The sequence below is a fragment of the Ascaphus truei genome, chromosome 6, assembly GCF_040206685.1.
Source record: "Ascaphus truei isolate aAscTru1 chromosome 6, aAscTru1.hap1, whole genome shotgun sequence".
Classification (NCBI taxonomy): Eukaryota; Metazoa; Chordata; class Amphibia; order Anura; family Ascaphidae; genus Ascaphus; species Ascaphus truei.
Window position 1 is genome coordinate 36,111,403 of NC_134488.1, and position 27,352 is coordinate 36,138,754.

The 27,352-nt window shown below is 43.1% G+C and overlaps 1 protein-coding gene across 9 annotated transcripts in view; it reads left to right on the plus strand.

Moving 5' to 3' along the window:
• Window positions 1-27,352, plus strand: part of LOC142496904 (uncharacterized) — a 109,737-nt gene that overhangs the window by 64,685 nt on the left and 17,700 nt on the right. For 4 of the 9 annotated variants that reach the window (XM_075603986.1, XM_075603984.1, XM_075603991.1 and 1 more), the window contains exon 3: window positions 26,418-26,521. The exons of 3 other annotated variants lie outside the window; for them this stretch is intronic. The gene's annotated coding sequence lies outside the window, so the exon portion shown is untranslated. Of the gene's footprint in view, window positions 1-24,105; window positions 24,210-26,417; window positions 26,522-27,352 lie in introns of those variants that run through there. 2 more of the 9 variants (XM_075603985.1, XM_075603989.1) reach the window with 2 other exon arrangements.

Below are 27,352 nucleotides of genomic sequence, written 5' to 3' on the forward strand. Positions count from 1 at the left end.
CGAGATACCTCATTCGTAGGTTTACCTAACAAAAACAGCCACGGGTCCAGCTGGATTTTGAGCCCCAAAAAGATCCTCTGCAGCCAATCTCGGATCTGGGTCCAGATCGGCACTATTTTCGGGCAAGACCACAACATGTGAACCAGATCCCCTTGTTCCCCACCATGCCTGGGGCAGAGCGGGGAAGATACCCGATTGAATTTAGCTAATCTAACTGGGGTGAGATACCACCGTAGTAATACTTTATACGAATTCTCCTTCAATGTTGTGCAGATGGAGCTAGTGGCCGCGGCCTTAAATACCTCGGCCCATGGTGGAATGGACTTTAACCATTTTAGGTTACCCATAGAATACCGGGTGGCCTTGGTGGATGGAGAGGGGTGCATAAGATGTGTTTGTAACCAGTGTGAATTCCCAGGTGGAACACCGACCTGAGGTCCCAAGTGTGCCTGCTGTGGGGCACAGTTCCTAGAGCCTGTGCTGCTGCAGGCTACGGAACAGAAAGAACCATCGGTGGAGAAGAGCGCGACCGCAGTGGAGGTACCGGAGCAAGCCAGCTTCGTACCAACAACCACTGGTTGTATCACAGAAGAACCCGGTGACTCCCTTGCGGAGGATCCGATAGTGATATTCTCTGAGGAAGAGGTGGAAGTCTCGTCGGTGGTGATGCGCCTACCGGCGGACCACTACAGCAGTGCTGTGAAAGAACCGGCACTTACCTGTGTCGCGGCAGAGCGGAGTCTCGTGTCGCCGGTGCAGAAACAACCTGAAAGGCGGAGTCCCATGGCAGTGGTGACTGGCGGAACAGACGGTGGAGAGGAACCCATCCCGAGCCGAAGGAGCAGTGAGATACATCCGTACCCTCCACAGGCTCCGGTGGTGGCAACGGCGGAGAAAGGCCTAGTCCAGGCCCGAACGGAGCGGAGAGCAGAACCATCACTTCCGGTGGCGGATGTCGTTCTGGAGGAAGAGGTTCCGGTTGGGAACCCAACGCAAGATGGCGGAGAGTCCAGCGAGATGGCTGTGTCCTCTCGGCCAAGCAGCTGTACCATCTTGCCTGGGTCCGAGAAGAGCCAGCAGGCCCTGCGGAAGCCTGGGAGTAAGGAGGCGAGTGAACCGGAGTGCCAGTCCGATGGTACTGGGCAAGGTAGCGAGAAGTTGCGGGTCGTAGCCCCGCGTATGCCGGCAGTGTTTCCCTATGCCCAACCCCCGGCCATAGTTAAAACCCCTGCCCCTGTCACTTTTTCCTATGGGTCCCAGTCTAGCCAAGGGTTGTCTGGGGAGTCCCGAGCCACTTTTGAAGAATTGACTGAGGAAAATCTGGATTGGGTGACTGTTTTACCTCTGATGAGGGATCGGGGAGGAAAATGGCTATGCAAAGAATGTTATACTGCACTGATAATGACAATCGTACTGTTATGGTGGGGTATGATTCTAAGAGCATTGGATCAAATTTTGGGTCCCCAGGAACATTGGGAGTTTCATCTGGGGATTTGGGTAATGTTGCTCATATTGTGCCTATTGCCCGGGGGAACCCCTATGTGCCTTCACTGTCGGCAAGAGTTATTAGGGATCGACAAATGTGGGTACGTAATTTTCACCATCCCTGGGAGGGCGACATTACGTTCGGAATGGGTTCCCTTGATGAAGAAAATTGGGATCCTGGAGGGTTAGACGAGAAGTGGTGTAGTCAAGAGGGGATAGTCTACATCTCCAGGAGATGCCTGTGGGAGGTGTATGGGTATGATCCTCTCAGTCCAGTAGCATCCATGCCAGAATTATGGGCTGATTGTGGGTGTCCAGTATGTCCCCTAGCGTGTTACAACATTGCTGCTCTAAACCCAGTGGACCATGCTGTGCGCAGGCCACCTTAAGAGGGTATGGTAGTACCAGTATGGATACTCCATCGGAGTAATTCTGGTTGTTACACATCTAAAGTTAGGATGTATCTGTTATAATGTTTTGAGAAAAGATATGTACTGTAATAATGTGTTGTTATGTTTTGCAGTGCTACCTGAAGGAAGGTTCCGCAAATTTGCGTCCCAAGCGAGGTCGTTGGGATTCCACCAGGGGGAGAATGTAGCCAAGTCTAAGATTGGTGTACATATCTCTTTCTCATGCTGGCAGTAAACCTGATAAGTGTGCAGGATTGCCAGCAACAATCATGAGGTTTGCCCTCACACCCTGGTGAGGTGTCATATGTCCCCAAAGGAAGTGACAACATGCAGTGTGTTCCCACTTAGTGGTACAGAGCATGTTTGTTCTCCAGGGGGTGATATAAGACACAGCACTGCCTAAAGTTAGAAGTTCAGTTTCCTGTTGTTGTGCTGCCTCTGTTCAGTGAGAGGCACGTGAAGGTCTGCAACAGTGTTGCAGTGTCTCCTGCTAGCTGTGAGTCAGTGAGCAGATGGAGCAGAGTTAGAGGAGCTGACAGAGACAGAGCAGCTCAAGAGAGAGATGCAGAGGTAGAGAGAGGAGCTTACAGCAGACAGAGAAGCTGGGGAATCTCTCTGAGAGTATAGGTGGAAAGCAGCTCTATTAGGGAAGGGACCTTCCTAAGGGAGTGCTACAAAGAGATGAGTGGCTGAGCTGTTATCTGTGAGGGGCAGCTGGCCCACATCAACATGCCAATAAAGATGCCCTGTTCGAATATACCTCCACTGTGTGAGTGTGAAGTTACTCAGCAGAGGATGGCACCACCAAGAAGGAGTTCCTCACCAGGACCATCTCCCTGCGGAAGCACAGATCCTGATGAGGTGGAGGCGCTGCACTGGATATAGGTAGGACTCGCACACACTACCTCAGCTGCCTGTCTGGATGACATCCCCTAATACCATCAAGCGGGAGACTCAGGAGCCCTGTTGCCTACAGGTGCACCACCAGACACGAACACGTAATGAGGACTGGTTAGACCACACGGGCCAATGTGAGATTGGGTGGGTCAGACAGGAGGGAATACCCATTACATATATATATATATTTATTTATTTAGTGTGGGGCTGTTGTGTGTGTGTGTTTTTTTTATTGTGGTTAGCGGGGGTGGGTGAAGGGGGTATTAGCCCCAATGGTGGTTGTTTAGGGCTTGCGGGTGGGTAGCGGGAGGGCTTAACCCCTTCATGACCGTAGTGGTATTAACCGCTACGGTCGTGAAGAGGTTAAGTGCACCCGCAACCCCCCCGCAAGCCCTAAACAATCAACAAGGGCCAAATACCCCCTTCACCCAGAGGGGTCCAAATCATGACGCATAGAGCAGGCTCTGTCTTCTGTCTTTGTTCTGAAGTTTCTCACGGGGCGGTTTGACAGAGTCCTTCACTTTAGAATTTTGATCCCTCTGGGGTTCCGTTCTTTTTTCTCCTCCCGGAGACGCACGAGACGGAGCACCAAGCTGGGATTTAAAAGGACAGCAGGACATAATTGCATTTTACTCCTTGATAAAGTACTACGGTACGAAACGCGTAGAAGGTTTTTCCTCTCTGCTATTGTCTTCCCAATAAATCCTATTTTTGCATGATTTTGACCCCTCTCCTTCCTTCTTTGGCTGTGCACTGCCTCTTATATTATCTCTGGACTCCAATTCAGCAGCTGCACGTCTTTTCCAGCATCAGGAAGTGGGTGATATTCTATTACCTTTTCATCAAAGAGACTGTGAGTACCTATTGCTTTCTACTGAAATGGACACTCCCAATGGAACAGAGGGGTTGTGATTATTTCACTCAACCCTGTTTTCAGGGAATATCTGTCATACCTAATATTTCATGGACATATTCTCACTATCATGTTTCTATATATCCATAGTCTCACCCACTGTTCCATAATACCTGGATTTTATTCATCAGCATTGGCCCTGTATTAGAGCGCCCTTACCACTTCCTATATCAGCACAGTGGGCTTGCCTGGGGCCCTCACAATGAGAGCCTGTGGAATCCCCCCTTCCATATGGGCGTTGGCTAGCAAAGGGAAGGTCCCTGCAGAGGGAGCCTGGGGAAGGGGAGGGCCCTTCTTGCCTGCATAGGTGCAGGCAATAAAGTAAATAAACTCTAGCCTCGCCAGCAGTGGGGGTGGGTGGGTGTTTTGTGGGTGTTTTCCCCCACTGTCGGCTACCCTGATTGAGGATGAATACAACAGAACCCTACTGGACTAGGAAGTACTTTGGCCCTTATTCAATATACTCCCACGGAGGAGAAGATATTACTCCCATTCCCTTGAATGGAGCTGAACTGTCTTCCAGCTCAGGGAAGCATCTTCACAATGTACTGAATAGGAGTATATGATTTTGCAGCTAATACGAGATAAGGGAAAACTAGAGGAGAAAAATAGCCTTTCCCCGCCGGCAGCTTATTTCTGTTTAACAAAGACTCGGATTTATGGAGGGAAACCAATCTATTGCATTAAATTGATTTATTTTCTATAATAAATCTGGTGAGTTTCCCCTGCGTTTGGCAGCTTGGAGACTTTGATGTTATGACGATTTGGTACCTTTATCATTAATGTGTTCAGACCCCAACTGCTGTTCATTCTCTCTCTTTCAGTCTCTTCTGCGCTACAATGTAAATGATGGTTTCCACTTCATGTTTATCTTCACAGATTCAATGTATTCAGAGTCAGACTCGTCGGTAGAGTCTGAACCTGAAGATCAGTCCATCTCACCGGCCAATAAGTACCAGCTCTTAAAATAGTCCTTTGGGCGCCTTAAAGCTGATGGACTTCAGGCGTCCACAGAATCTACACCTATTGCGTTTTCTCTGCAGCCGTAGAGGTTTGAAGCTAAGTTTGACCAATTAATTGCCCTGCAAAAGGACAGCACTGAGGTCTTAAAAAGTATGCAGAGCGATTTTCGTGCTTCCCTGGCCCTGCAGAGGAAAATGAACCACCTTCTGACAAGCAACCTCATCGAGCATCGAAAGTCTACCACAGCCAGTCAGAAGATGACAAGAGACCAGAAAAATCTCCGCTTGGATAAGATGCATATTAAGGTAGATAAAAGCTTTCAAGACTTGCGGTCCAGTGATGCGTCTTATGAAGATGTGAGCTCTAAAGTATTTTGGGCACCATCAACTTCTGTAGGTAGAGGAAGGGGCCAAATAGGCACTGGGGGCAACAAAAGACCAGCAGCCCAAATCTCTCAAAAGAGAGAAAAGATGGCGCATTTGAATTCATGCACTTACAATTTTGCATAGCTTGCGTTGTAATTATTTTCCTACCCGGAGTGTCAGAGGTTAATCGAGACAGGCTAGGTCTCCAATACACAGCCTTACACTTTGCAGCCACTGTCCAATGTGAGCCCCCATCACACACTGCAACATTATGGAACCCCTGACTTACAAGTTTACATTGAGGGAGATCAGTGGATGGACCATGAACATTATTCTGGTCAAATGGCTAAAACCATACGCTCCAACAATTGGACAATTAGAATATTTTCTGGTCGCAGTAATAATGAGGGGAAATGTGACTCATTTGGAGACAACATGAAAAGAACAGATACGTTCCTGAGTAAATGGAAACCCTTCTTGGACACACTGCCTTCCACGTTTGAAGAGGTTATGAGACCCTTTATATACTCACACAGGGTGCCCACTGATAGATTAAAGGGTGTTGTGAGCTGAGGAGTCTGTGGTGAGATGTAAGGACCGTTGGAGATCATGATTTCCTTCTTTCTCTAACATTTGTAAAGAAATATAAAATGTTGTGAGCCTGAATGTTCACTGTTTTGCTTATTGTATTCTGTAACCTGCATCATACGCAAGGAAATGTACCAATGCTTAGGGCAGCGCATGATGAATGCAGACTTTATTTCATGCAGTACATTCACAGACTTTATTTCATGCAGTACATTCACAGACTTTATTTAATGCAGTACATTCACAGACTTTATTTCATACATTCATAATTAATTCAGACTTTAGCCTTTTAAAGCAGCCATTTTAAAAAATATATTTATTTTTTCCCATTCAATATGTGCATCAATACAATCTACATACTGACGTGTGATTAGCTAAGCTGCAGATCGATCCTTTCTCCTGTAATCGATCTGTGAAGATTCGGCTCAGGGGTTCACAAAATGGCTGTCAGTGCAGCAGAAGATGCAAAGTTCTATGGGGAAGATCATGTGACCAGACCGTCACTAGATACAATTGGTGCACTGCTAGAGAGAGGGCAAGGCTCAAAAAGGGGTGTGCCAGAGCTTGTTTCAGTAGAGGAAGGGGAAGTGACTTTGTAAATGGTTGCAATAGGAACAAAAAATGCTTGATACATTAAACATTTTTTTTTTTTAAATGCTATAAGTATTTGCTCAAAGTACAGAACTCATTAATTAAAAAATAACACACGGAGAAGGGCTGAGGTAGGGATGCAAATTAACCGACCAGAGCCCAGGGACAGAGTCCTGTTAGAGCATCCATAGTCGGTAAGCAGGCAGGAGGTCAGGGCTGGCGGCCGTGGTGCAGAATCCAGGCAATAGGCAAAAGGTCAGGGCAGGCAGTGAGGTCAGGGTCACGGTCCGGGGTCAGCAACAGGGATTCCAAATGAACAGGCTAGCCACAGCAACAGGCTAGCCTCTGGAACAGGGAAGACACAGGGATGGCTCACAAACAAGGAAGGCCCAGCAACAGGCTAGCCTCAGGAACAGGGAAGGCTCAGCTACTAGAACCCAAGGTGGCCAGGAATACAGGGAAACATATACAATGCTGAAGAATGGGCTGGATGTCGCTGGCTGCTATTTAAGCCGTTGAACAGGTGCAGCCAATATATCTGGCTGCCAGTAATCAAAATGTCCACAGCAGTCAGGTAAGGGCAGGTTCATGCCAAAGCCTGGACTAGAACCCTAAGGCTAATGGCCCCTAGACGTTGGCATGAAATGTTGGGTAGAACATGAGAATGAATTGTATATATCAGGTAGACTCAGTGGTGGATTTCCCATTAGGCCCGGGCCTAGGTCGGCAACATTTTGGGATGGCAAATTTCCCCCTTTTCCTCCCCTATGTACAGAAGCCCTGCTCTCTTCCCCAGGAAAGAGGAGCGCGGCACCAGGTAAATGCCTAAGGTTGGCAGTTGTGTAAATCCACCACTGGGTAGACTACAAGATATTCTGAGACTCCCAAAAATAGTAAGACACAAAAAAGGGATACACCACCCAATTATCGCTGCCATGTTTCATTTGTGGGACAATAACAAATGTATATCTGCTATGTCTTTCCCCATGTCACCTATGTCCCCAATAGACCTAGAGGATTGGGGTGACATACGAGAAGCAGCAGCCCGATGCTCAATGTACGTTAGCCTTAAGATTCTATATAGCTGGTATCTCCCCCTGGACAAGCTTCGTACAATGTATCCGCCATGTTTTCCTCTCTGCTGGAGGGAATGCAGCCACATAGCGTCCATGCCACATATGTGATGGCCCTACCCAAAGCTCTCCAGACGTTGGACATAAACTTTCCACATGCTTGCTTGATTAACAAGCACAGGGACCATGAGACCTGTGGATTGTATTACTTGGCAGGCCTGCCATAAATGTGGGTAGAAGCCACCACAAAACTCATCTCACATATCTTTACTGCATGAGCGCCCGTAGTTGGAAATCCCCCAATGCTCCTAACCTACTTTAACCAGGTTAAAAAATAAAATATGGGAAGTACTGTTTGTGGAGAAGCTCACTGCATATCTCACAGACATCATAGGGACATTTGACCAAATATGGACACCCTGGCTTGCATTCTTTTATCCTCTGTAAATATGTTAGTTTGTGATACTAAAAATGTCCTACCCCACTTCACTTCTCCTTCCCCTTCACTTCTCCTCCTCTTCCCCTCCACTTCTCTGCTACTTGACATGATGTATGTCCCATGCAGACACTGAGCAGGCAAAACAATGTAAAATAATGTCCACAACATTCTGTTTTGGAATTGAATGTGAAACGCCTACAATTGATAACGTCTTCAGTGACGAGGTCATTTAACAATGATTTACTGTAATGCACTCCTTTTATCTGCTATAAAGACACCTGGACATTGACTACCCACAGTACTGTATATGCAAAGACGTTCACTATTGCCATCTGGTGGACACACGCAGAACTGCAACCGGTGTGATTGACAGCTTCACGCGAGGTTGATTTATTGAATCACGCGAGGAACATGAAAGACGGCAGCGATATTTGTCCGACATGTGGTCGAAAACTGGTGGCTGCGTATGTATAGCTTTCAGATATTTAAAACTCCCTTTTTCAAGGAAGCCTGTCTGTCACGCCTCCAACATCCAGCTACCTTCCCCCCCTCAAACCCTACTGGGACCTGCTGTGTAACTTGACTAATCTCCATGCTATGCAACACCCCCTAATATCCACCGCGTCACACCTTAGCATGACATTAGCGTCACCGGCACTATAAGCGCCGCGTAAAACACCAATGCAGCTCTGGGAGTCGCTGCTGACTAACAGCAAGTTGATGTACAGACTTGATGGGCTACAATTAGCGTATATCTATCTCACAACTGTATACAGTGTCTGTGTTCGCAATCAGATCATTTAGCATGAAAGGAGATGTAACAATCTCTCCTACATAAGGAGGCCTGTGGACTCCTAACCACAGGTAAATATCAGGTAGTGAACCGCTTATACTGTACTCACAATTGCCAACAACTAAGTAGCAGCTAAAAGATATTCGTATGTATGTTGTTTTAAGCATAGGGGTGTGAGGAAACACTGCCATACAACCTGATGTGATTTGCTTCTCAGGGATAGGCGCCGCCCGTTTTGATGGCTAATTTATAGCCTGTGCAGAGGCTCAGTAATTACCCTTGATTACCCAACTGCATTCATATACTTCATACATGCAGGATCTGACCTTTGGCAAAAATGCAACCAGAGGTGCAGCTCAGTAACTTCCCTTGCCTGGCCCTCCCTGCTTTATGTTATGCTATTTCCTCCATGTCTCACCTTAGTGTTTCATGTATTTTAATTTTGTCAATAGGACCGCAATACATTTATTTTCTGCACCAATATACACTGGTACTCACCTTCATTGTCAGGGACGTCCTACCGTTATAATACTCCCACGTCTGTGCCCATCTTGCACCGATTAACGCTATACGCGCTGACACTTTCTGTATACTTCCAGCTACACACGATCCCAGCAGCGGGTGCATGCTAACTGGGGGCTCCGTTTCCCTGCCCATTCTCCACCCCCTGAGTGTCAGTTTGGGCTCTGATTTTTTGTTTGTGTTCTAGAGTTGGGAGGGGTTTGATTTCCTCTAGTTGCTCCCTTCTGTGTGAAGTCACTGTGTGATGTCACTGTGTGATGTCACGGTGTGATGTCACTGTGTGATCAGCGAGCGCTTGCACAGCCAGAGTCCACCTCCCCTTATCTTTACTGGCTCTCTGATAAGGACAGGGTGGGATAAGGGGAAAGAAAACACTTGATTGACAAACACTTCCCCATTCAGAGGCCCCAAAGAAATTTAACTGGCCACCCCATGTGGGACTGCACCTTTAATATGTGCTCACCAGTGTCTGTGTGTGTTAGACAATGTATATATACAGTGGGGTTGCTGGCATTAGGGGTCTGCAAGCTATAAACGGCAGAGCAGCATTACATTATGTTTTGCGCTATCTAGCCAATCACTGTTCACTTTGATCCAACTTGAGACCGCACCTTTGCCCTGGCTAATGTACTGAACTATATTTGGGAGGCCTTTCAGTCTTGTATCCCTGTATTTTTAAAACTGTATTTGTAACCAAATATACCACTATTGTAGCTCTTTGTAGCACTTTTCTATCCACGAACGTTGCTATCGGAAGCTGGAACTGTAAGCGTACTGCACTGTAGTAGAGGGGTGTGCAAACTTTTTAAATCGCGCCCCCCCCCCCCCGCCCTCTGGCTTGCTCCCCAGCATGTCCTAATCTCTGCGACATCACGTTGTCATGGCCGGAGAGAAGGTAAGAGGCAGTTACAGAGAGGCCCTATTCTCTCCCCAGCAATCAATTTAAATGTTGTGGGGAAGAGCGCGGGGCCTCTGCAAGCGCGGGGCACGGTTCCACGCCCGCCCGTCTGCGCACCGTTGCTCTAGTACAGTATATAGTGCTATTATCCCATTATTGTTTCTATAATTCATTTCATGTATTATTTGTGCGGGCTGCTACTCTTCTATTTCATCATAATACATTTTTCGATGACACCATTGGTTCTTCAGAGGGATCTTGTTTACAATACATATTTATACACTAAATTCCCTTTATTTAAGATGTGTAGGTGTGTAACTAAAAATGTGTACTACTTACCATACCCCAAGATATAGATCTTAATTCTCACGTGGTCATTAAATCCTTTCTTTACCCCTTATATTCAATAGTATCAGTGCCTGAGCAGAAGCATTGCAGTGTTTTTAATAAATGGTTATAGCGAACTTTCACAATAAAAATTATAGGATTCCTTAACCGAAAAAAGACTTAAAAAACACCAATCTATATTCTGGTATCTGTTTATGGGAAATGAAGGTGAAGCTTTCGCTTTTCATTAAGTTAATGACTCAACATTTTCTTACTATTGGAGGCTGAGAATAGTTTAAAATACGACTGTAATCTTTGAAGTTCTTGTCTCCGCTATGAATACTCCGGTGCTCCCTGTTCTCACTGTCTGGGAGGTATTTCTATGAGTATTGTATTCACTGCTGGTAACAAAAATCTGCTATATTTTTGACCCGCTTAGGTACTGTAATTCCCTCGCTATATCTCTGAGTTTGGCTTCTTTTTGCACTATTTACCAATGCCGATGGACTATTTTTTTTTAACTTTTGAAATAAAAACGATTCTACAAATTGCTCCAATATTACAATGTATTTCTTGGCCTCTACGTGTTTTTTTTAGGTCAGTCTATAAACATTCAATTATTTAGCTTCATATTTATTTACAATACCTTTGTTATTCTTTCTCTTCATCGCAGATATTTACACTTGCCAATTAAATTTTGGGAATTGTAAGAGACGTGTGCAGAGGTACACAATGGAGACCGTGTAAAGTGAAACTAAAATTAGGCTTATTGCGCCTGTCCTTTTAACACAGCAGAACATTCAAAATAAGACAAAGAAAAAACCTGCTATGGTTTGGAGAATATCTACACATGTAGTCCAGCCCTCTCTAACTGGGTGGTTACCTATGCTATTTACCAGCCCCAAATATATAAACATATATACAGATATATAACAGTCCCATAAGAAAGTCTTATCTGTTTCTTGTAGCTGTAGGGGAAGCCTCTCTGCTCTCCTGGGTGAGCACCTGTGTGTGCTAAGGCAATGTCTGTCCAGGTATAGTCTGCTCCCCTTTGTCTTGCTGTCAGCCTGCAGTCTCTTTGCAGCTCAAGACATCTGTCCTCTGGTCAGTCCAGTGTCCACTAATGAAATCCTCTGGTCTGTCTTTCCTAGGTCAGCTCCAATTGTGAGCTTAGGCATCCTCATCCTGTGTCTCACAAGACACTATTTCACAGAGCTCTGATTAGGCAGGTGGAGTTGGTTAATTGCTGGTGTGCAATTAACCAACACACTGCTGGATCAGAGGAAAGTTTCTTAACAGGGGTAAGTCCCTGTTACAGGGATATTATCGACCAGATGTCAAGGATGAAAGGACTCAAACCCAAGTAGGCTGTAACATGTATTTGTAGTGTGTATCCGTCATGAAACTCTGCAAAGGTGCAGCTGCAAACCAAGGTCACTGAGAGATCTGCCATTCCTTTTCTATGGGAGAAAGAAGTTGAAGGGAGTGGAGTCTGTTTACTAGCAGACATTAAAAGGTCACAAGTGGAATGATTAACTGAGTGTACCCCAACAGTAGGGTGACCTGGTGCAATCTAATTTGGAGTTGTGATTGATGCCCCAGCAAGCGACCTGATAGGATGTGAAACTGACATAGGAATGGACGAGATCCTCAGTAACGCTTTGTGCTCCTTGACGCTTGTACTCTCACGTGTTGCCCATTCAGTTTCCTCACCCACCCACAGAAGCACAGACACCTTAGTTAGGTACAAATGGCCACAGCCTTTTATTAACCCAACAGTAATATTCCTGGACCTGGTCAGAAAGTAACCCCAACCAGCTGAATCTGATTATGCCACTGCCGATGCTACATGACCCAGTGGGTACTCATGGTTAGTAATACTTGGGGTCCCTCTTAGGAGTTCAAACTTAGACCCGCCATGCCCGGCCCTGAGCCAAGAGCACCTCCTGTTGGACCCCTCACATACCTCCCAATTTACCACCTGGACAATACTGACCAGACCACAACCCTCCAGCTGTGACAAATCTCATAACACCACCAACCTTTTAAACATACCCTTGTCTTTCCTTTTTTTAAATTCTTTATATATATTTTTTTGTATAATAATATATGTTACAACAACTTTATAACAATAAACAGAAAACATATCCCAAAAACCTTAACCCCAAAATGGGGTCGGTGAGTGGGAAACTTTTTTGGAGATGGTCAGAGGATTAGAGAGGTAAGACATGAGGCTGTAGTCCCTTAAGTAACCTCTCCCTCATGCCCCTTCACCCCCACCCTGCAGGACCCTATGGCCCCCCAATTTATCTCATAACGACAAATTAATTTTCCATTTCCAAAATGTTGATTTATATATTGATGAAACCTTTTCAGATTCTCTTCTGTTCTGGTTCACATCACCATGATGTCATCTATAAAACGCTGCCACAGACGGATAGTGAACCGAAATGAATTGGACTCAGAAAAAAAAACCATCTCCTCAAAATAACCTACCAATAAATTGACTACACTAGGGGCACATGCAGAACCCATAGCTACCCCAAGAATATGTAATTAAAAGTCTTCATCAAACATGAAACAATGATTGTATAAAACAAATTCAGCAATTTGCAGTAATACAGGTTTTTTTGGACAATCTGCTCTATCAGATAATATTTGATATAGAACCTCCATAGCTGACGTTACATTCATAGCAGTATACAAACAATTTAATGTACAAATACATGTATAGCCAATGGACATGTCAGGCAACAATTGGATTCAGTGTTTGCAGTCCTTTAAATAACTAGTTTGAAGAAACACCCTAGATAGTACTGTAAATATTGACCTAAGAATTTTGAAAAAGGTTCAAGTAATGACTCCCTAATTAAAAGCAGAAAGGACACCAGCTCTGCAATGTTGCACTTACGATCTAGAGTAGTGGGTGAATTCAAACTGAAACTTTATTAGGTAATGCAATAAAATAACTACATACAAGAACACATATATTAAAACTTGTCCAGGGTAGGTCTGAGCGATGTATCAGAACAGTGGATAAAGCAGCTACAGGCTGTATATTGGCAGTGATCGCAGTGATTGGTGAGACCCAATCGTTATTTTCCAATTAGCCAATTAGAGTCTGCTTGTATCCAGGTCTGATATTAGTATACACAATGTGTGGCGGGGTATTACTCTGTTTGGTCTGTGGAATTGGTTTGTGGATGTGCCAATTCACTATGTATGTTGGAGGCTATAATATAATAGTCAGCTTAGTTTGCAGGAAGGATAAAGCTTCAAATTCAGCTTTACTCAAATTCTTCTTTCCTACAACTGAAAATCATGAATATGAATTAAAGACAACGATATCATAAATTGCATCATTAATCCCTCTTACACTCTGAGTGTGAAACTATTTTCACTAGTACGTTGTTTTTCTATGTTATGATTCATTTTGGTTTGTGGTTTTTTTTGCACACAACAGAAGCCCCCCAGTCAACAATGAAAGTGGTGAAAGGGTTTGGATGACTGTCTTTTAAAGAATCTTTTTCTGCAAAGCTCTTTGTTTGGTGTCTGTCTCTGGATGGTACTTTTATTTTTGCACACGGGCACTGGTCTTGGGGAGATGATGTAATTTACTTTCTCTCCTAAGACAATCCACTATATTAAAATACACATTCTTTGCACATGATACTATTTGAAATTAGAAGATTCAAATTCTGTCCTATCAGACACTAGCATGAGTCATAGATGTATTACTATATCCAATCACAAGTTACTAAATGTATGCCACTCCCTTGTATTGAGAGACTATCTGTTTTTAATTTTCATTGTCTCTCTATGTAAGCATATTTTTTGGTATGGCTTACATCTGCTAATTAGTAAACCAGCTGAAGAATTACTCCATTGTTTGTGTTTCAACTTATTCCTCACATATTATTTATCAGAGGAACCTTGTTATGGTAGGTGAGTACAAAATTCTCTTGTTAATTGGATCGCTGTGTCCGTGAAGCGATCCGTAGACGCCATTTCTCTTGGTCACTGTTGAATAACAGTGAGCATTCCCATCTACTACAAGGGTTCCGGGTAGGTGTTTTTTTCTGAAAACAGATTACATAAAAAGAGACTATTTATGGATTACCAAGATCAAAGAAAGAAAGGGCCTCTGAATATTAATAGGAAATAAACAGAAATTTTATATTTGTGGCATCTGTTTGGGAGTATCATGAAATATTTGTGGCTTTGATGTTTCTCTGGGCACCTGGTTGTGACACTAACATATTTTACATTTGATATAGGTTGATTTTGTGTTGACATTTTATTTCTACTTTATCCCTACTAATGGGATTCTGAACAGGTATACAAGGCTTATATAGGGTATTTAAATCACCCTTGGCATAAAAATTCTTTAAGTGTCATAGTTACAAAATGCAAACACTTCACTTTTAACCTGTTATATTAGCATCACTGGTAGGCACATATGATAGGGCTTGAGGCAAAACCCTACAGTTAATTTTAGTCAATGGTCTTGTATTATTCCATAGTATTAGTGGTAAGGTGAAAAAATAGGCGTGAAAACAATTAAAGGGTAATCACTATAAATAAAGTGAAGGTGAATAAACCTCTCTAATAGGTGAAAAGAACAATTCAATATCACACACAAAAACAATGTGAAGTGATAAAAATGTGACACAAAAAATAAAGTGTAAGATTTCACCCCCTGCTCTGACCCACTGGAGGGGATAGTCTTCACTCGTCCCAAATGTTGCAATGCTTTACACAGAATCCAGGGGGGCATGAGGGAAGAAACGCAAGCAAAAACAAATCTAAGTGCAGATTGTATAAGCAAAAGGGAATGAGCTTCCAAAAATTTGGCTCCTGTAGAATGGCTACTTACAAGATGTAAGAATAAAAACAGCAATGTGGACAATCAGTCAATGGTAGCTGTCAGTGTAGAAATCATCAGGTGGCTCAGGTGCTCAGGAGGGTAGATCCCAGGTATAAAGAGAGAGAGGAAAAACTTGCATAGCGCAGATCAACCAAGGTATAAAACTATTTAATCTAGGTAAAAATTGCACTCACAATGTAATAAATAAAATCGGGCATGTCACACTTAATAAGTGTAGAAGGAGATCATCAGCCAGCCAGCTCACCGTCCCGCAACTCCCAGTACAGTTTCGTCTCTGCCTCTGCTCTGCTGCGGGACCGCACGGCTTGGCGTCTGATGTCAGATCCGGTTTTGCCTTTCAGTGGTAGCTGGACCTTCCGTGATTCCTCTCCAGACTGCTCCGTAAGAAAGAAGAAGACTCCCACTCTACGCGTTTCGCTATGTAATCACGTCGGCTTCATCAGGAGTGGGAAGTCTAACCATACACTGTTTCTATATATAGCTTGGATGTTGATTAGTTCATATGGAACAGAAGTTCTTAACGCGCTATGGGGTTAATATTAGATGCTGGATTAGCAACCTACATCGTATGGGATACTAATGGTTCATTCAGTAACTAAGAGCATAATACATTTTAAACTAATAAACGTACATATATGAGAATTCAATACAAGAGAATTTAATACAGGAGAATTTAGTATATATGAGGGAATTCAGGCATTATAATGTTCAAAGAGACCAAATTACTCAGGGAACAATAGTAGTTATACACATATAAATAAAATCCTAATACAATAGACTCTAGTTCAGACAAATCAAAATGAATGGAACATACATGTGCTTGTTAACAAATTAATTATAATATGTAAATTAATTATAAAATGTAATACCAGACAGTATTAACTGAATCATATTGTATTTAAAACATGGCTAAGGCATATGTTTACTGAAATTAGGTACGGTGGTAATATAATAAACTATTCATTAGCGGGGTGAATTATAAACTCTAGTTGAATGAATGGATGGAACTGGCACATTAGGTGATATGAAACATACAATATCTAAAACTTATAACTAAGAGGAATAAGCGCACTTGGAGATATAGAGCCTGGAGGGAAGACATAAAACCAAAATTAGAACAAGTCATTTAAAAAATGGAACAATATCTAGCTCCATATTAAGTCCTCTGGGTGTAAAACTGCCCAATCGATGGATCCAAAAAGATTCTCTCTTCAATAATTCTAGCTCTGTCACCTCCTCTCTAATGTTGTTGGACTTGTTCGATAGCTGTATATATTAAACCTGTTGGATCCCCTATATGAAACACTGAGAAATGGTTGGATACACTGTGAGTGATTCATTGTCTTTTAATACTACTTAGATGTTCCACAATCCTTGTTCTGATTGACCTGGCAGTTTTACCCACGTATTGCAGTTTACAATGGCATTCAAGTAGGTATATGACATGATCCGTTCTACAGGTAAGGCAGGTTTTAATATTAAAACTTACACCTGTAACATTACAGCTGAAACTCATAGTATTGGGAGACTTAAACTGGCATGCCCTACATGTTTTGCACCCATAAAATCCTTTGTTATGACTCAGCCAATTGGGTTGGCTGGCTTCCTTTTGTCTGAGTGCACTTGGTGCCAGTTTATTTGTTAAATTACTTGCTTTTCTGAACAACACATTGGGTCTATCGGGAATTTCTTTTCCTAATATGGGATCGTTCTTTAGAATGTCCCAATGTTTGTTCAGGATTTTGGTAATCTTTTTTGACTCTTTATTGAAACCTGTAATAAATGCAAAATCTAATTTGTTGTTCTTTATTTTCTTTGCTCTAGGTTTCAACAGGTCACTCCTATTTCTAGAGTCCGCTGTCAACAGTGCTTTATCCAACATCTCTTCTCCATACTCTTTCTCCAGAAATCGGGTTTTAATAAAATCTGCTTGTTGTAAAAATTGGTCCTGTCTGTGCAATTCCTTTTTAGTCTGTTAAATTGTCTTAATGGCACATTGTCCATAAATCTAGGTAGGTGACTACTTGATCTTAGAATATAGTTATTTTTTATTAATTTCTTTGAAAAATGTTTTGGTCTTGATTTCATTACCTTCTATATATACTACTAGATCCCAAAAATGTATCTTTTCCCCACTTTGTGAACTTGTAAAGTTCAAATTACATGTATTGATATTAATGTCTTTAAAAAAATTATCAAGGTTCTCTTCACTCCCCCTCCATACTAAAAACATGTCATCAATGAAACGGCGCCAGAGTACCAATTCTGCCCGAGCCCCCCCTCCGGCCAGATGGACTCCTCCTCCCAAACCGCCATGAAGAGGTTGGCATAGCTAGGGGCGAACCTGGGACCCATCGCCGTTCCACGATTCTGTAAGTAAAATTCTCCACCATACCAAAAATAATTATGGTTTCAAATAAATTGTATACTTTCTATAATAAAATCTGCCTGGCATTCTGGTAGTTTACTGTCTTGTCTTAACATATGTCTAATACCAGAACACCCTTTGTCATGATGTATGGACGTATAAAGTGATGTTGCATCACAGGTTGCCATTATATAGTGGTCTTCCCATTTCAACTCATTAAGTGTATTAAGAATGTCCATTGTGTCTCTTAGATATGATTTTTGTTTGGTCACATATTTTTGAAGGAACCTGTCTACCGTATATACATAGACAGATTTGCTGTACAGCCTTACAGCAAATCTGTCTATGTATATAGACAGGTTCTTTCAAAAATATGTGACCAAACAAAAATCATATCTAAGAGACACAATGGACATTCTTAATACACTTAATGAGTTGAAATGGGAAGACCACTATATAATGGCAACCTGTGATGTATCATCACTTTATACGTCCATACATCTTGACAAAGGGTGTTCTGGTATTAGACATATATTAAGACAAGGCAGTGAACTACCAGAATGCCAGGCAGATTTTATTATAGAAAGTATACAATTTATTTTAAACCATAATTATTTTTGGTATGGTGGAGAATTTTACTTACAGAATCGTGGAACGGCGATGGGTCCCAGGTTCGCCCCTAGCTATGCCAACCTCTTCATGGCAGTTTGGGAGGAGGAGTCCATCTGGCCGGAGGGGGGCTCGGGCGGACTTGGTACTCTGGCGCCGTTTCATTGATGTCGTGTTTTTAGTATGGAGGGGGAGTGAAGAGAACCTTGATAAATTCTTTAAAAACATTAATATCAATACATGTAATTTGAACTTTACAAGTTCACAAAGTGGGGAAAAGATAAATTTTTGAGATCTAGTAGTATATATAGAAGGTAATGAAATCAAGACCAAAACATTTTTCAAAGAAATTGATAAAAAATATCTATATTCTAAGATCAAGTAGTCACCTACCTAGATGGATGGACAATGTGCCATTAGGACAATTTAACAGACTAAAAAGGAATTGCACAGACAGAGACCAATTTTTACAACAAGCAGATTTTATTAAAACCAGATTTCTGGAGAAAGAGTATGGAGAAGAGATGTTGGATAAAGCACTGTTGACAACGGACTCTAGAAATAGGAGTGACCTGTTGAAACTTAGAGCAAGGAAAATAAAGAACAACAAATTAAATTTTGCATTTATTACGGGTTTCAATAAAGAGTCAAAAAAGATTACCAAAATCCTGAACAAACATTGGGACATTCTAAAGAACGATCCCATATTAGGAAAAGAAATTCCCGATAGACCCAATGTGTTGTTCAGAAAAGCAAGTAATTTAACAAATAAACTGGCACCAAGTGCACTCAGACAAAAGGAAGCCAGCCAACCCAATTGGCTGAGTCATAACAAAGGATTTTATGGGTGCAAAACATGTAGGGCATGCCAGTTTAAGTCTCCCAATACTATGAGTTTCAGCTGTAATGTTACAGGTGAAAGTTTTAATATTAAAACCTGCCTTACCTGTAGAACGGATCATGTCATATACCTACATGAATGCCCCTGTAAACGTCAATACGTGGGTAAAACTGCCAGGTCAATCAGAACAAGGATTGTGGAACATCTAAGTAGTATTAAAAGGCAAAGAATCACTCACAGTGTATCCAACCATTTCTCAATGTTTCATAAAGTGGATCCAACAGGTTTAATATATACAGCTATCGAACAAGTCCAACAACATTGGAGAGGAGGTGACAGAGAGCTAGAATTATTGAAGAGAGAATCTTTTTGGATCCATCGATTGGGCAGTTTTACACCCAGAGGACTTAATATGGAGCTAGATATTGTTCCATTTTTTAAATGACTTGTTCTAATTTTGGTTTTATGTCTTCCCTCCTGGCTCTATATCTCCAAGTGCGCTTATTCCTCTTAGTTATAAGTTTTAGATATTGTATGTTTCATATCACCTAATGTGCCAGTTCCATCCATTCATTTCAACTAGAGTTTATAATTCACCCCGCTAATGAATAGTTTATTATATTACCACCGTACCTAATTTCAGTAAACATATGCCTTAGCCATGTTTTAAAAACAATATGATTCAGTTAATACTGTCTGGTATTACATTTTATAATTAATTTACATTTTATAATTAATTTGTTAACAAGCACATGTATGTTCCATTCGTTTTGATTTGTCTGAACTAGAGTCTATTGAATTAGGATTTTATTTATATGTGTATAACTACTATTGTTCCCTGAGTAATTTGGTCTCTTTGAACATTATAATGCCTGAATTCCCTCATATATACTAAATTCTCCTGTATTAAATTCTCTTGTATTGAATTCTCATATATGTACATTTATTAGTTTAAAATGTATTATGCTCTTAGTTACTGAATGAACCATTAGTATCCCATACGATGTAGGTTGCTAATCCAGCATCTAATATTAACACCCATAGCACGTTAAGAACTTCTGTTCCATATGAACTAATCAACATCCAAGCTATATATAGAAACAGTGTATGGTTAGACTTCCCACTCCTGATGAAGCCGACGTGATTACATAGCGAAACGCGTAGAGTGGGAGTCTTCTTCTTTCTTACGGAGCTGTCTGGAGAGGAATCACGGAAGGTCCAGCTACCACTGAAAGGCAAAACCGGATCTGACATCAGACGCCAAGCCGTGCGGTCCCGCAGCAGAGCAGAGGCAGAGACGAAACTGTACTGGGAGTTGCGGGACGGTGAGCTGGCTGGCTGATGATCTCCTTCTACACTTATTAAGTGTGACATGCCCGATTTTATTTATTACATTGTGAGTGCAATTTTTACCTAAATTAAATAGTTTTATACCTTGGTTGATCTGCGCTATGCAAGTTTTTCCTCTCTCTCTATATACCTGGGATCTACCCTCCTGATCACCTGAGCCACCTGATGATTTCTACACTGACATCTACCATTGACTGATTGTCCACATTGCTGTTTTTATTCTTACATCTTGTAAGTAACCATTCTACAGGAGCCAAATTTTTGGAAGCTCATTCCCTTTTGCTTATACAATCTGCACTTAGATTTGTTTTTGCTTGCGTTTCTTCCCTCATGCCCCCCTGGATTTCCTGTATTATTCCAGCCAAATGTATTATTCACAGTTTTATGACCTTGTCTCTGGTCTGTACGACGGTCTTCTTGTTGTGTTATTGGATCTGTTGTATCTGTGTTCTTCTTCTTGATTTCGGGTCATGGTTATCGTTTCCTCCTGGCCCTGCTTCATGGGTCGGTGGGAGATATATTTCCAGAAACCTTGGGGATTATTTACTAAAGTGAAAGCAAGAACTCCAATTGCTTTTAATGGGATTCCTTTTGATTGATAAATGGTGCTGTTTTTTTGCACTGGTTTTGCTCCTGGTTTTTCAGTTGGAAGATTTAATAACTTGTCCACCTTGTTTTCAGTCTATCATTGAAATGCAAACATCTCTTTGTTATAGATCCTCTAATGCTCAATGTGAATGTCAAGGGTTGATCTACGGCTCGAGTGGCTCCCAATGCCAGGAACAGCAGAGTGCATGTCGAGGTCACAAGCAAAGGTCGGAGGCAGGCATCAGGTAGCGTGGTTGAGGTCACAAGCAAAGGTCGGCAACGGGGAGGCAGGAACAGGACTGGAAATCAGGAACAGGACTGGGACTAGGGAACAGGACTGGGAATAGGGAACAAGGCAACAACAAACAGCGACAGCAGCAAAAGCAGCAGCAGGAGCTGCAGAGAATACAGGAACTTAGCAGGTGCTGGGGGAACAAGTATAAACAGGCAAGGAGGAACAGGAAGAGGAGGTTTATATAGGTCTGGCTGGAGGCATGGGACAGGTACAAAGGTGTCAGGTTTCAGATTTTGGAAGGTTCTTTGAGAGAGCTAGGAAGAGCAGCAGCAGTCCAGGTGGATGTTCATGAGTTCTACAGGTTAGAAATAACAAAACATAACAGGTGCATTCTTCCATCAGCTTCCCTTAGTGAAAGGCACAGGTTAAGGCTTGAGGACCAGACCAGGCCTGATGGACGCCTCCTCACATCTCCTTATGAGATGGAGGGCAGATGGTACTCACTCCACAGGGGGAGGAAAGAGAGACCAACAGGTACCCAGAATTTTGGAAAGCACCAGTACTTATAGCCTTCTGGGTTGGTGTTTGTAACCCTGCCCCTTAACAGAGCAGGTTGAATACTGATAGGTTTTCACATCCCATGTATGATCCAATCAGGCTGACACTTTCTGGTTGTTGCTAAGGCCCGCCCTTGGATACATCTAATGAATCCAAGGCTGCAAAAGCACACAGAGCCTTTCAGAAGAATTAGCCCAACCACTGCCTGCACCTAACAGGGCTTACACTGGTAGGGCCCAGGAAAAGACATGCTCCCCCTGGTGAAAATTCCAACGATCCCGCTTGGACTACAGTAGGTATAACATCACCTACTGTGCAACAACCTGTAATCGCTTAAACACAAAATGCAATAAACATTTGCAGATATATTGCAATATAACAGAACTATTCAATAACATGGGTAGAGCTACCTCAGTAGTAGTGGGCCAGGTCAGGCTTCTTTACCATATTGCCCTGACCATCATGTACCTTTACTGAATAACACCTCCTCTTCCCAGAGATGTATTCTAACCTTTCTAGGTGTACTGTATGTTGCGACCCACTGCCCATAACTTAAGTAGATGTTTTGCCCTATCAAGATCCCGATACATGGAGTCCTTAGCAGTGTGATCTAGATGTGCTAGGATAGCCTCCTCCACCCACTCCATCCTGTGCTCTTCAGCACTCTGCATGAGGTTCTCTGGGAGATTGGGGTACTCATATCCCATTTTACGGAACCTATGCACTAGCATTCTCTCTCTTCTGCTGAACTTCATTAAACTTTTATCAGGGGCTGTGCCAGGTAGCACCCAAATTATAGGCCCGTTCCATAAGGGTGTTGCTACAGTTACCTCCCTAACCGGAGCTAATGCAGACATTGGTCCTGAGGAGGACTTCTCCTCTTCCACCCGGTCCCCCCATGGCAGAGACTTCTTCACAGGTGATACAGATATAACATGCATGGCAGACATATTATCACAATTCCCATTACTACTTGAGGCCACAGAACTCACCGGGGATAAGGGTCTTGGAGTCAGGGGTCTTATACTAGGGTGGGTAATGGTAGTGAACTGTGGAATCGAATGGCTAGGTTGGACAGTGGCTGGGGCAACTAGGGACATACTGCAGTCTCTAGAAAGGAAACTTTGGGAAGTCACCCCAGGAGGAGCAACAGCAATGTCCACAGTCCATGGAGAGAGGGTCTCGTGCTTCCTTCCACGCTCTGCAGCTAATAAGGAAGTGGTCCACAATGGACCAGTCACTCACCGGAGCGGTGGTAGGTAAGCCCATCCGGCCGGACGGCTTTGCGGCCTTCTCATCTCCCGGTGGTGGAGCAGCTATCGCGGTGATGTCACGGACATCTGGGGTGGTGCCGGCCGGCACTTCCTGAGGGAATTCTTCCAGCAGCCCCAATGCGTTGTAGTGGCGCTCTGCAGCCTTCACATAAGCGACAGCTCGAGCGCGGGCCCTTCGCATCTCTTGGCGGCGTAGTAATTGCAGGGCAGCTGCCCTCTGCGCTGGGTCCCAGCGTGGATCAACGTAGGGAATCTGCCAAGGATCTCCGACGATGACCAATGGAAACTGCAGTTCCGCAGCAGGCTTGGGTAAGTGGGAGGTCTCAGCAAACACCAGCATTCAAAGTCCAAGTAGTAAAAAAGGAACAGGCTAACATCCCCCACTGTTACCTCTCTAGATCCTTGCCAGAGAAAAGTATACCACAAGTCCTCAGCACCACAAACGTGACAGATGACCTCACTGCGGTTCACCGCTCCTCCACGCCAACCGATCGATAAGGCAGTATAGCCCCGTTGCTTATTTCACGCCCTCAACACCACTCAGTGGGATAGATGACGTCACTGCGGTTACAGCTCCTCCGCGCCGATCGGTGAGGCAGTAAAGTCCCGTAGCTTGCCGAGTTGCGACTAAGAAACAATGTATCAAAGGAACAGCATCCACAAATCACTCCTACGCGTTTCATAAACTTAATTACTTCATCAGGGGTACTGGTATTTGCTGTGTGGGGGGTTATAAAACCTACCTGTTTTACTACTGCTGCTGAGGACAAGCGTTTCCATCAGGATTGGAGGCAGCTGCTGTTAAGGATTCCCCAAGAAGCAAGTCATCCGTGTCCAGTTGTGGTAACATGTACCCTGAACATGCCCTGCTTGAATAACTGATTATTTTGTACGTGCAATATTACCACTTATTATTAATTCAATATAATTACTTATTTACCCTATGAGTCGTGCGCTGTGTTTCTTTTCTGTTTCACTTCAGGTTAGATAGTGAACAGTCATCTTAAAGTCGTATTAAAAACACGTAAGGGCATGAAAAGGGAGCGGTCAGAAACTTTGAAACTAAATAAACGAAAATATTAAAAACACGTAAGGGCATGAAAAGGGAGCGGTCAGAAACGTTGAAACGAAAGTAGAACATAGGTTTAAGAAACGCAAGGAAAACTCATTCGAACGTATATAAAAGCCCTTGATTTCGTCATAGCTCCCACACTCGTGTCACACCCGTGTGCAGGTAAGTAACGGGAGCATATAGGTGAGATTTACTGATAGGGAAGAGAAATTTGTGCATTAATGCAGGCGAAAATGTTCAGTGCGGATCATTGTAAATTTTGTTTATGATTTCAACTTTTCTGACGTGATGCAGATTGGTAACGTGGAAGGTAACGGCCTCATTATATTTTATTGTTATGCAACGTTAAAAAAAAATCACTGCGTGAGACAAAGAGTTTGATATATTCCTACTTCACTACTATTGATGCTCCAGGAAGGGACAGTTCCCTTGTGTTTTTATTTTTTAAGTGTATAATATATATATATAAACACTTATGACTGTGACAGTCATAGACTCTGTGTATATTAGTAGGAGGTTGCATTAAGCCTGCTTTCCAGTATACAGGGAGGGGAGAGAAAAGAGAAAAGAAGGGAGAGAAAAGAGGGGAGAGAAAAGAGGGGAGAGAAAAGAGAGGAGAAAAAAGAGAAAAAAGGGGAGAGAAAAGAGAAAAGAGGAGTGAGAAAAGAGAAAAGAGGGGAGAGAAAAGAGAAAAGAGGAGTGAGAAAAGAGAAAAGAGGGGAGAGAAAAGAGAAAAGAGGGGAAAGAAAAGAGAAAAGAGGAGTGAGAAAAGAGAAAAGAGGGGAGAGAAAAGAGAAAAGAGGGGAAAGAAAAGAGAAAAGAGGGGAGCGAAAAGAGAAAAGAGGAGTGAGAAAAGAGAAAAGAGGGGAGAGAAAAGAGAAAAGAGGGGAAAGAAAAGAGAAAAGAGGAGTGAGAAAAGAGAAAAGAGGGGAGAGAAAAGAGAAAAGAGGAGTGAGAAAAGAGAAAAGAGGGGAGAGAAAAGAGAAAAGAGGGGAAAGAAAAGAGAAAAGAGGAGTGAGAAAAGAGAAAAGAGGGGAGAGAAAAGAGAAAAGAGGGGAAAGAAAAGAGAAAAGAGGGGAGCGAAAAGAGAAAAGAGGAGTGAGAAAAGAGAAAAGAGGGGAGAGAAAAGAGAAAAGAGGGGAAAGAAAAGAGAAAAGAGGAGTGAGAAAAGAGAAAAGAGGGGAGAGAAAAGAGAAAAGAGGGGAAAGAAAAGAGAAAAGAGGAGTGAGAAAAGAGGGGAGAGAAAAGAGAAAAGAGGGGAAAGAAAAGAGAAAAGAGGAGTGAGAAAAGAGAAAAGAGGGGAGAGAAAAGAGGGGAAAGAAAAGAGAAAAGAGGGGAGCGAAAAGAGAAAAGAGGAGTGAGAAAAGAGAAAAGAGGGGAGAGAAAAGAGAAAAGAGGGGAAAGAAAAGAGAAAAGAGGGGAGCGAAAAGAGGGGAGAGAAAGAGAAAAAAGGGGAGAGAAAAGAGGGGTGAGAAAAGAGAAAGAGAAAATAGGGGAGAGAAAAGAGGGGTGAGAAAAGAGAAAGAGGGAAGAGAAAAGAGAGGAGAGAAAGGAGAAAAGAGGGCCAGCGTAACAGGCACAGGAGCCGTTTCCTCGGTGAGTTAATCAGCGGGCAAGCCGTTGGTGTGGAGGAAATCTTTCCATGTTAAAGCCCCGTGCACAGCAGTGTCAGTAGCAGCAGCCTCTGGCGTCACCACACAGCGTCACAAGATCGTGACCATGTGGTATCTGTTAGAGGATCGCGGTAACAGCTGCAGGCACCGACGGAGCAACGGAGGAGCTAATGTCCACAGGAGTAAACCTCCAGGCCAAAAACTTCCCCGGCGATACTTGTTGCATACCTGATAGATACAGTTTAAAGTAAACCAATATTATGTGCATGTTTTGATTAATAACCAGTATTAGCAAATATCATTTATTTGTGTAATAATATTCTAATAGCCACACAGTGAAAATAACACATTTTGGTAACGTATATAGTGAAACATCCGAGCTGCGCCAAATACATTGTTGGTTGACACATAGCAACAGAATTCTGCGCTAACGCGATTACGAGTCTTTTTAGGGTTAACATCTGTAGCCCGAGCGCAGCATCTTTCTGAATTATGAAAACATACTTTTTTGACGCCGATGGTGCAAATTGCGAAATTTCAGGTTAGGACAAAAGTGCGCACAAGTGCAATTAAAAATTATTTTTCCATGAGTCAATTTGGCACCAAATAAGCCTTTTGCGACGCTTAGTACAGAGGCTCCTATATCTTAGGGTGGGAGTTTATTTCATTGATAAGTTGAAGTTTATGCTACTTGCAGGAAACTGCAGATTTGGGGTAACTGACATGGAGGGGACTTCTGTTACTGCTCTGTTTTTAGATTCCTGTTGAAGAGAAGTTATTGTTGAAGCGGAAAGTGAGACGTATAAGAAGAGGATTTCCTGCTATTGTGTGATCCTTTTACTCAGGGCAACTGCAAACTAGGTATGTTTCATTCTGTCTCACTGCTCTCTCACAGAGAGAGAGAGAGTGTCAGAGAGAGTGTGTCAGAGAGAGAGAGAGAGTGTCAGAGAGAGAGAGAGAGAGAGAGAGAGAGAGAGAGAGTGTCAGAGAGAGAGAGAGAGAGTGTCAGAGAGAGAGTGTCAGAGAGAGAGTGTCAGAGAGAGAGAGTGTCAGAGAGAGTGTCAGAGAGAGAGAGTGTCAGAGAGAGAGTGTCAGAGAGAGAGAGTGTCAGAGAGAGTGTCAGAGAGAGAGAGAGTGTCAGAGAGCGAGAGTGTCAGAGAGAGAGAGAGTGTCAGAGAGAGAGAGAGAGAGTGTCAGGGAAAGAGAGAGTGTCAGAGAGAGAGAGAGAGAGAGAGAGAGTGTGTGTGTCAGAGAGAGAGAGTGTCATAGAGAGAGAGAGTGTCAGGAAGAGAGAGAGTGTCAGAGAGAGAGATTGTCAGATAGAGAGAGAGAGTGTCAGAGAGAGAGTGTGTCAGAGAGAGAGAGTGTCAGAGAGAGAAAGTGTCAGAGAGAGAGTGTCAGAGAGAGAGAGTGTCAGAGAGAGAGAGAGAGTGTCAGAGAGAGAGAGAGTGTCAGAGAGAGAGAGTGTCAGAGAGAGAGAGTGTCAGAGAGAGAGAGTGTCAGAGAGAGAGTGTGTCAGAGAGAGAGAGAGTGTCAGAGAGAGAGAGAGAGAGAGTGTGTCAGAGAGAGAGAGAGAGAGTGTGTCAGAGAGAGAGAGAGAGTGTCAGAGAGAGATAGAGAGAGTCAGAGAGAGAGAGAGTGCCAGATAGAGAGTCAGAGAGAGAGAGTGTCAGAGAGAGAGAGAGTGTCAGA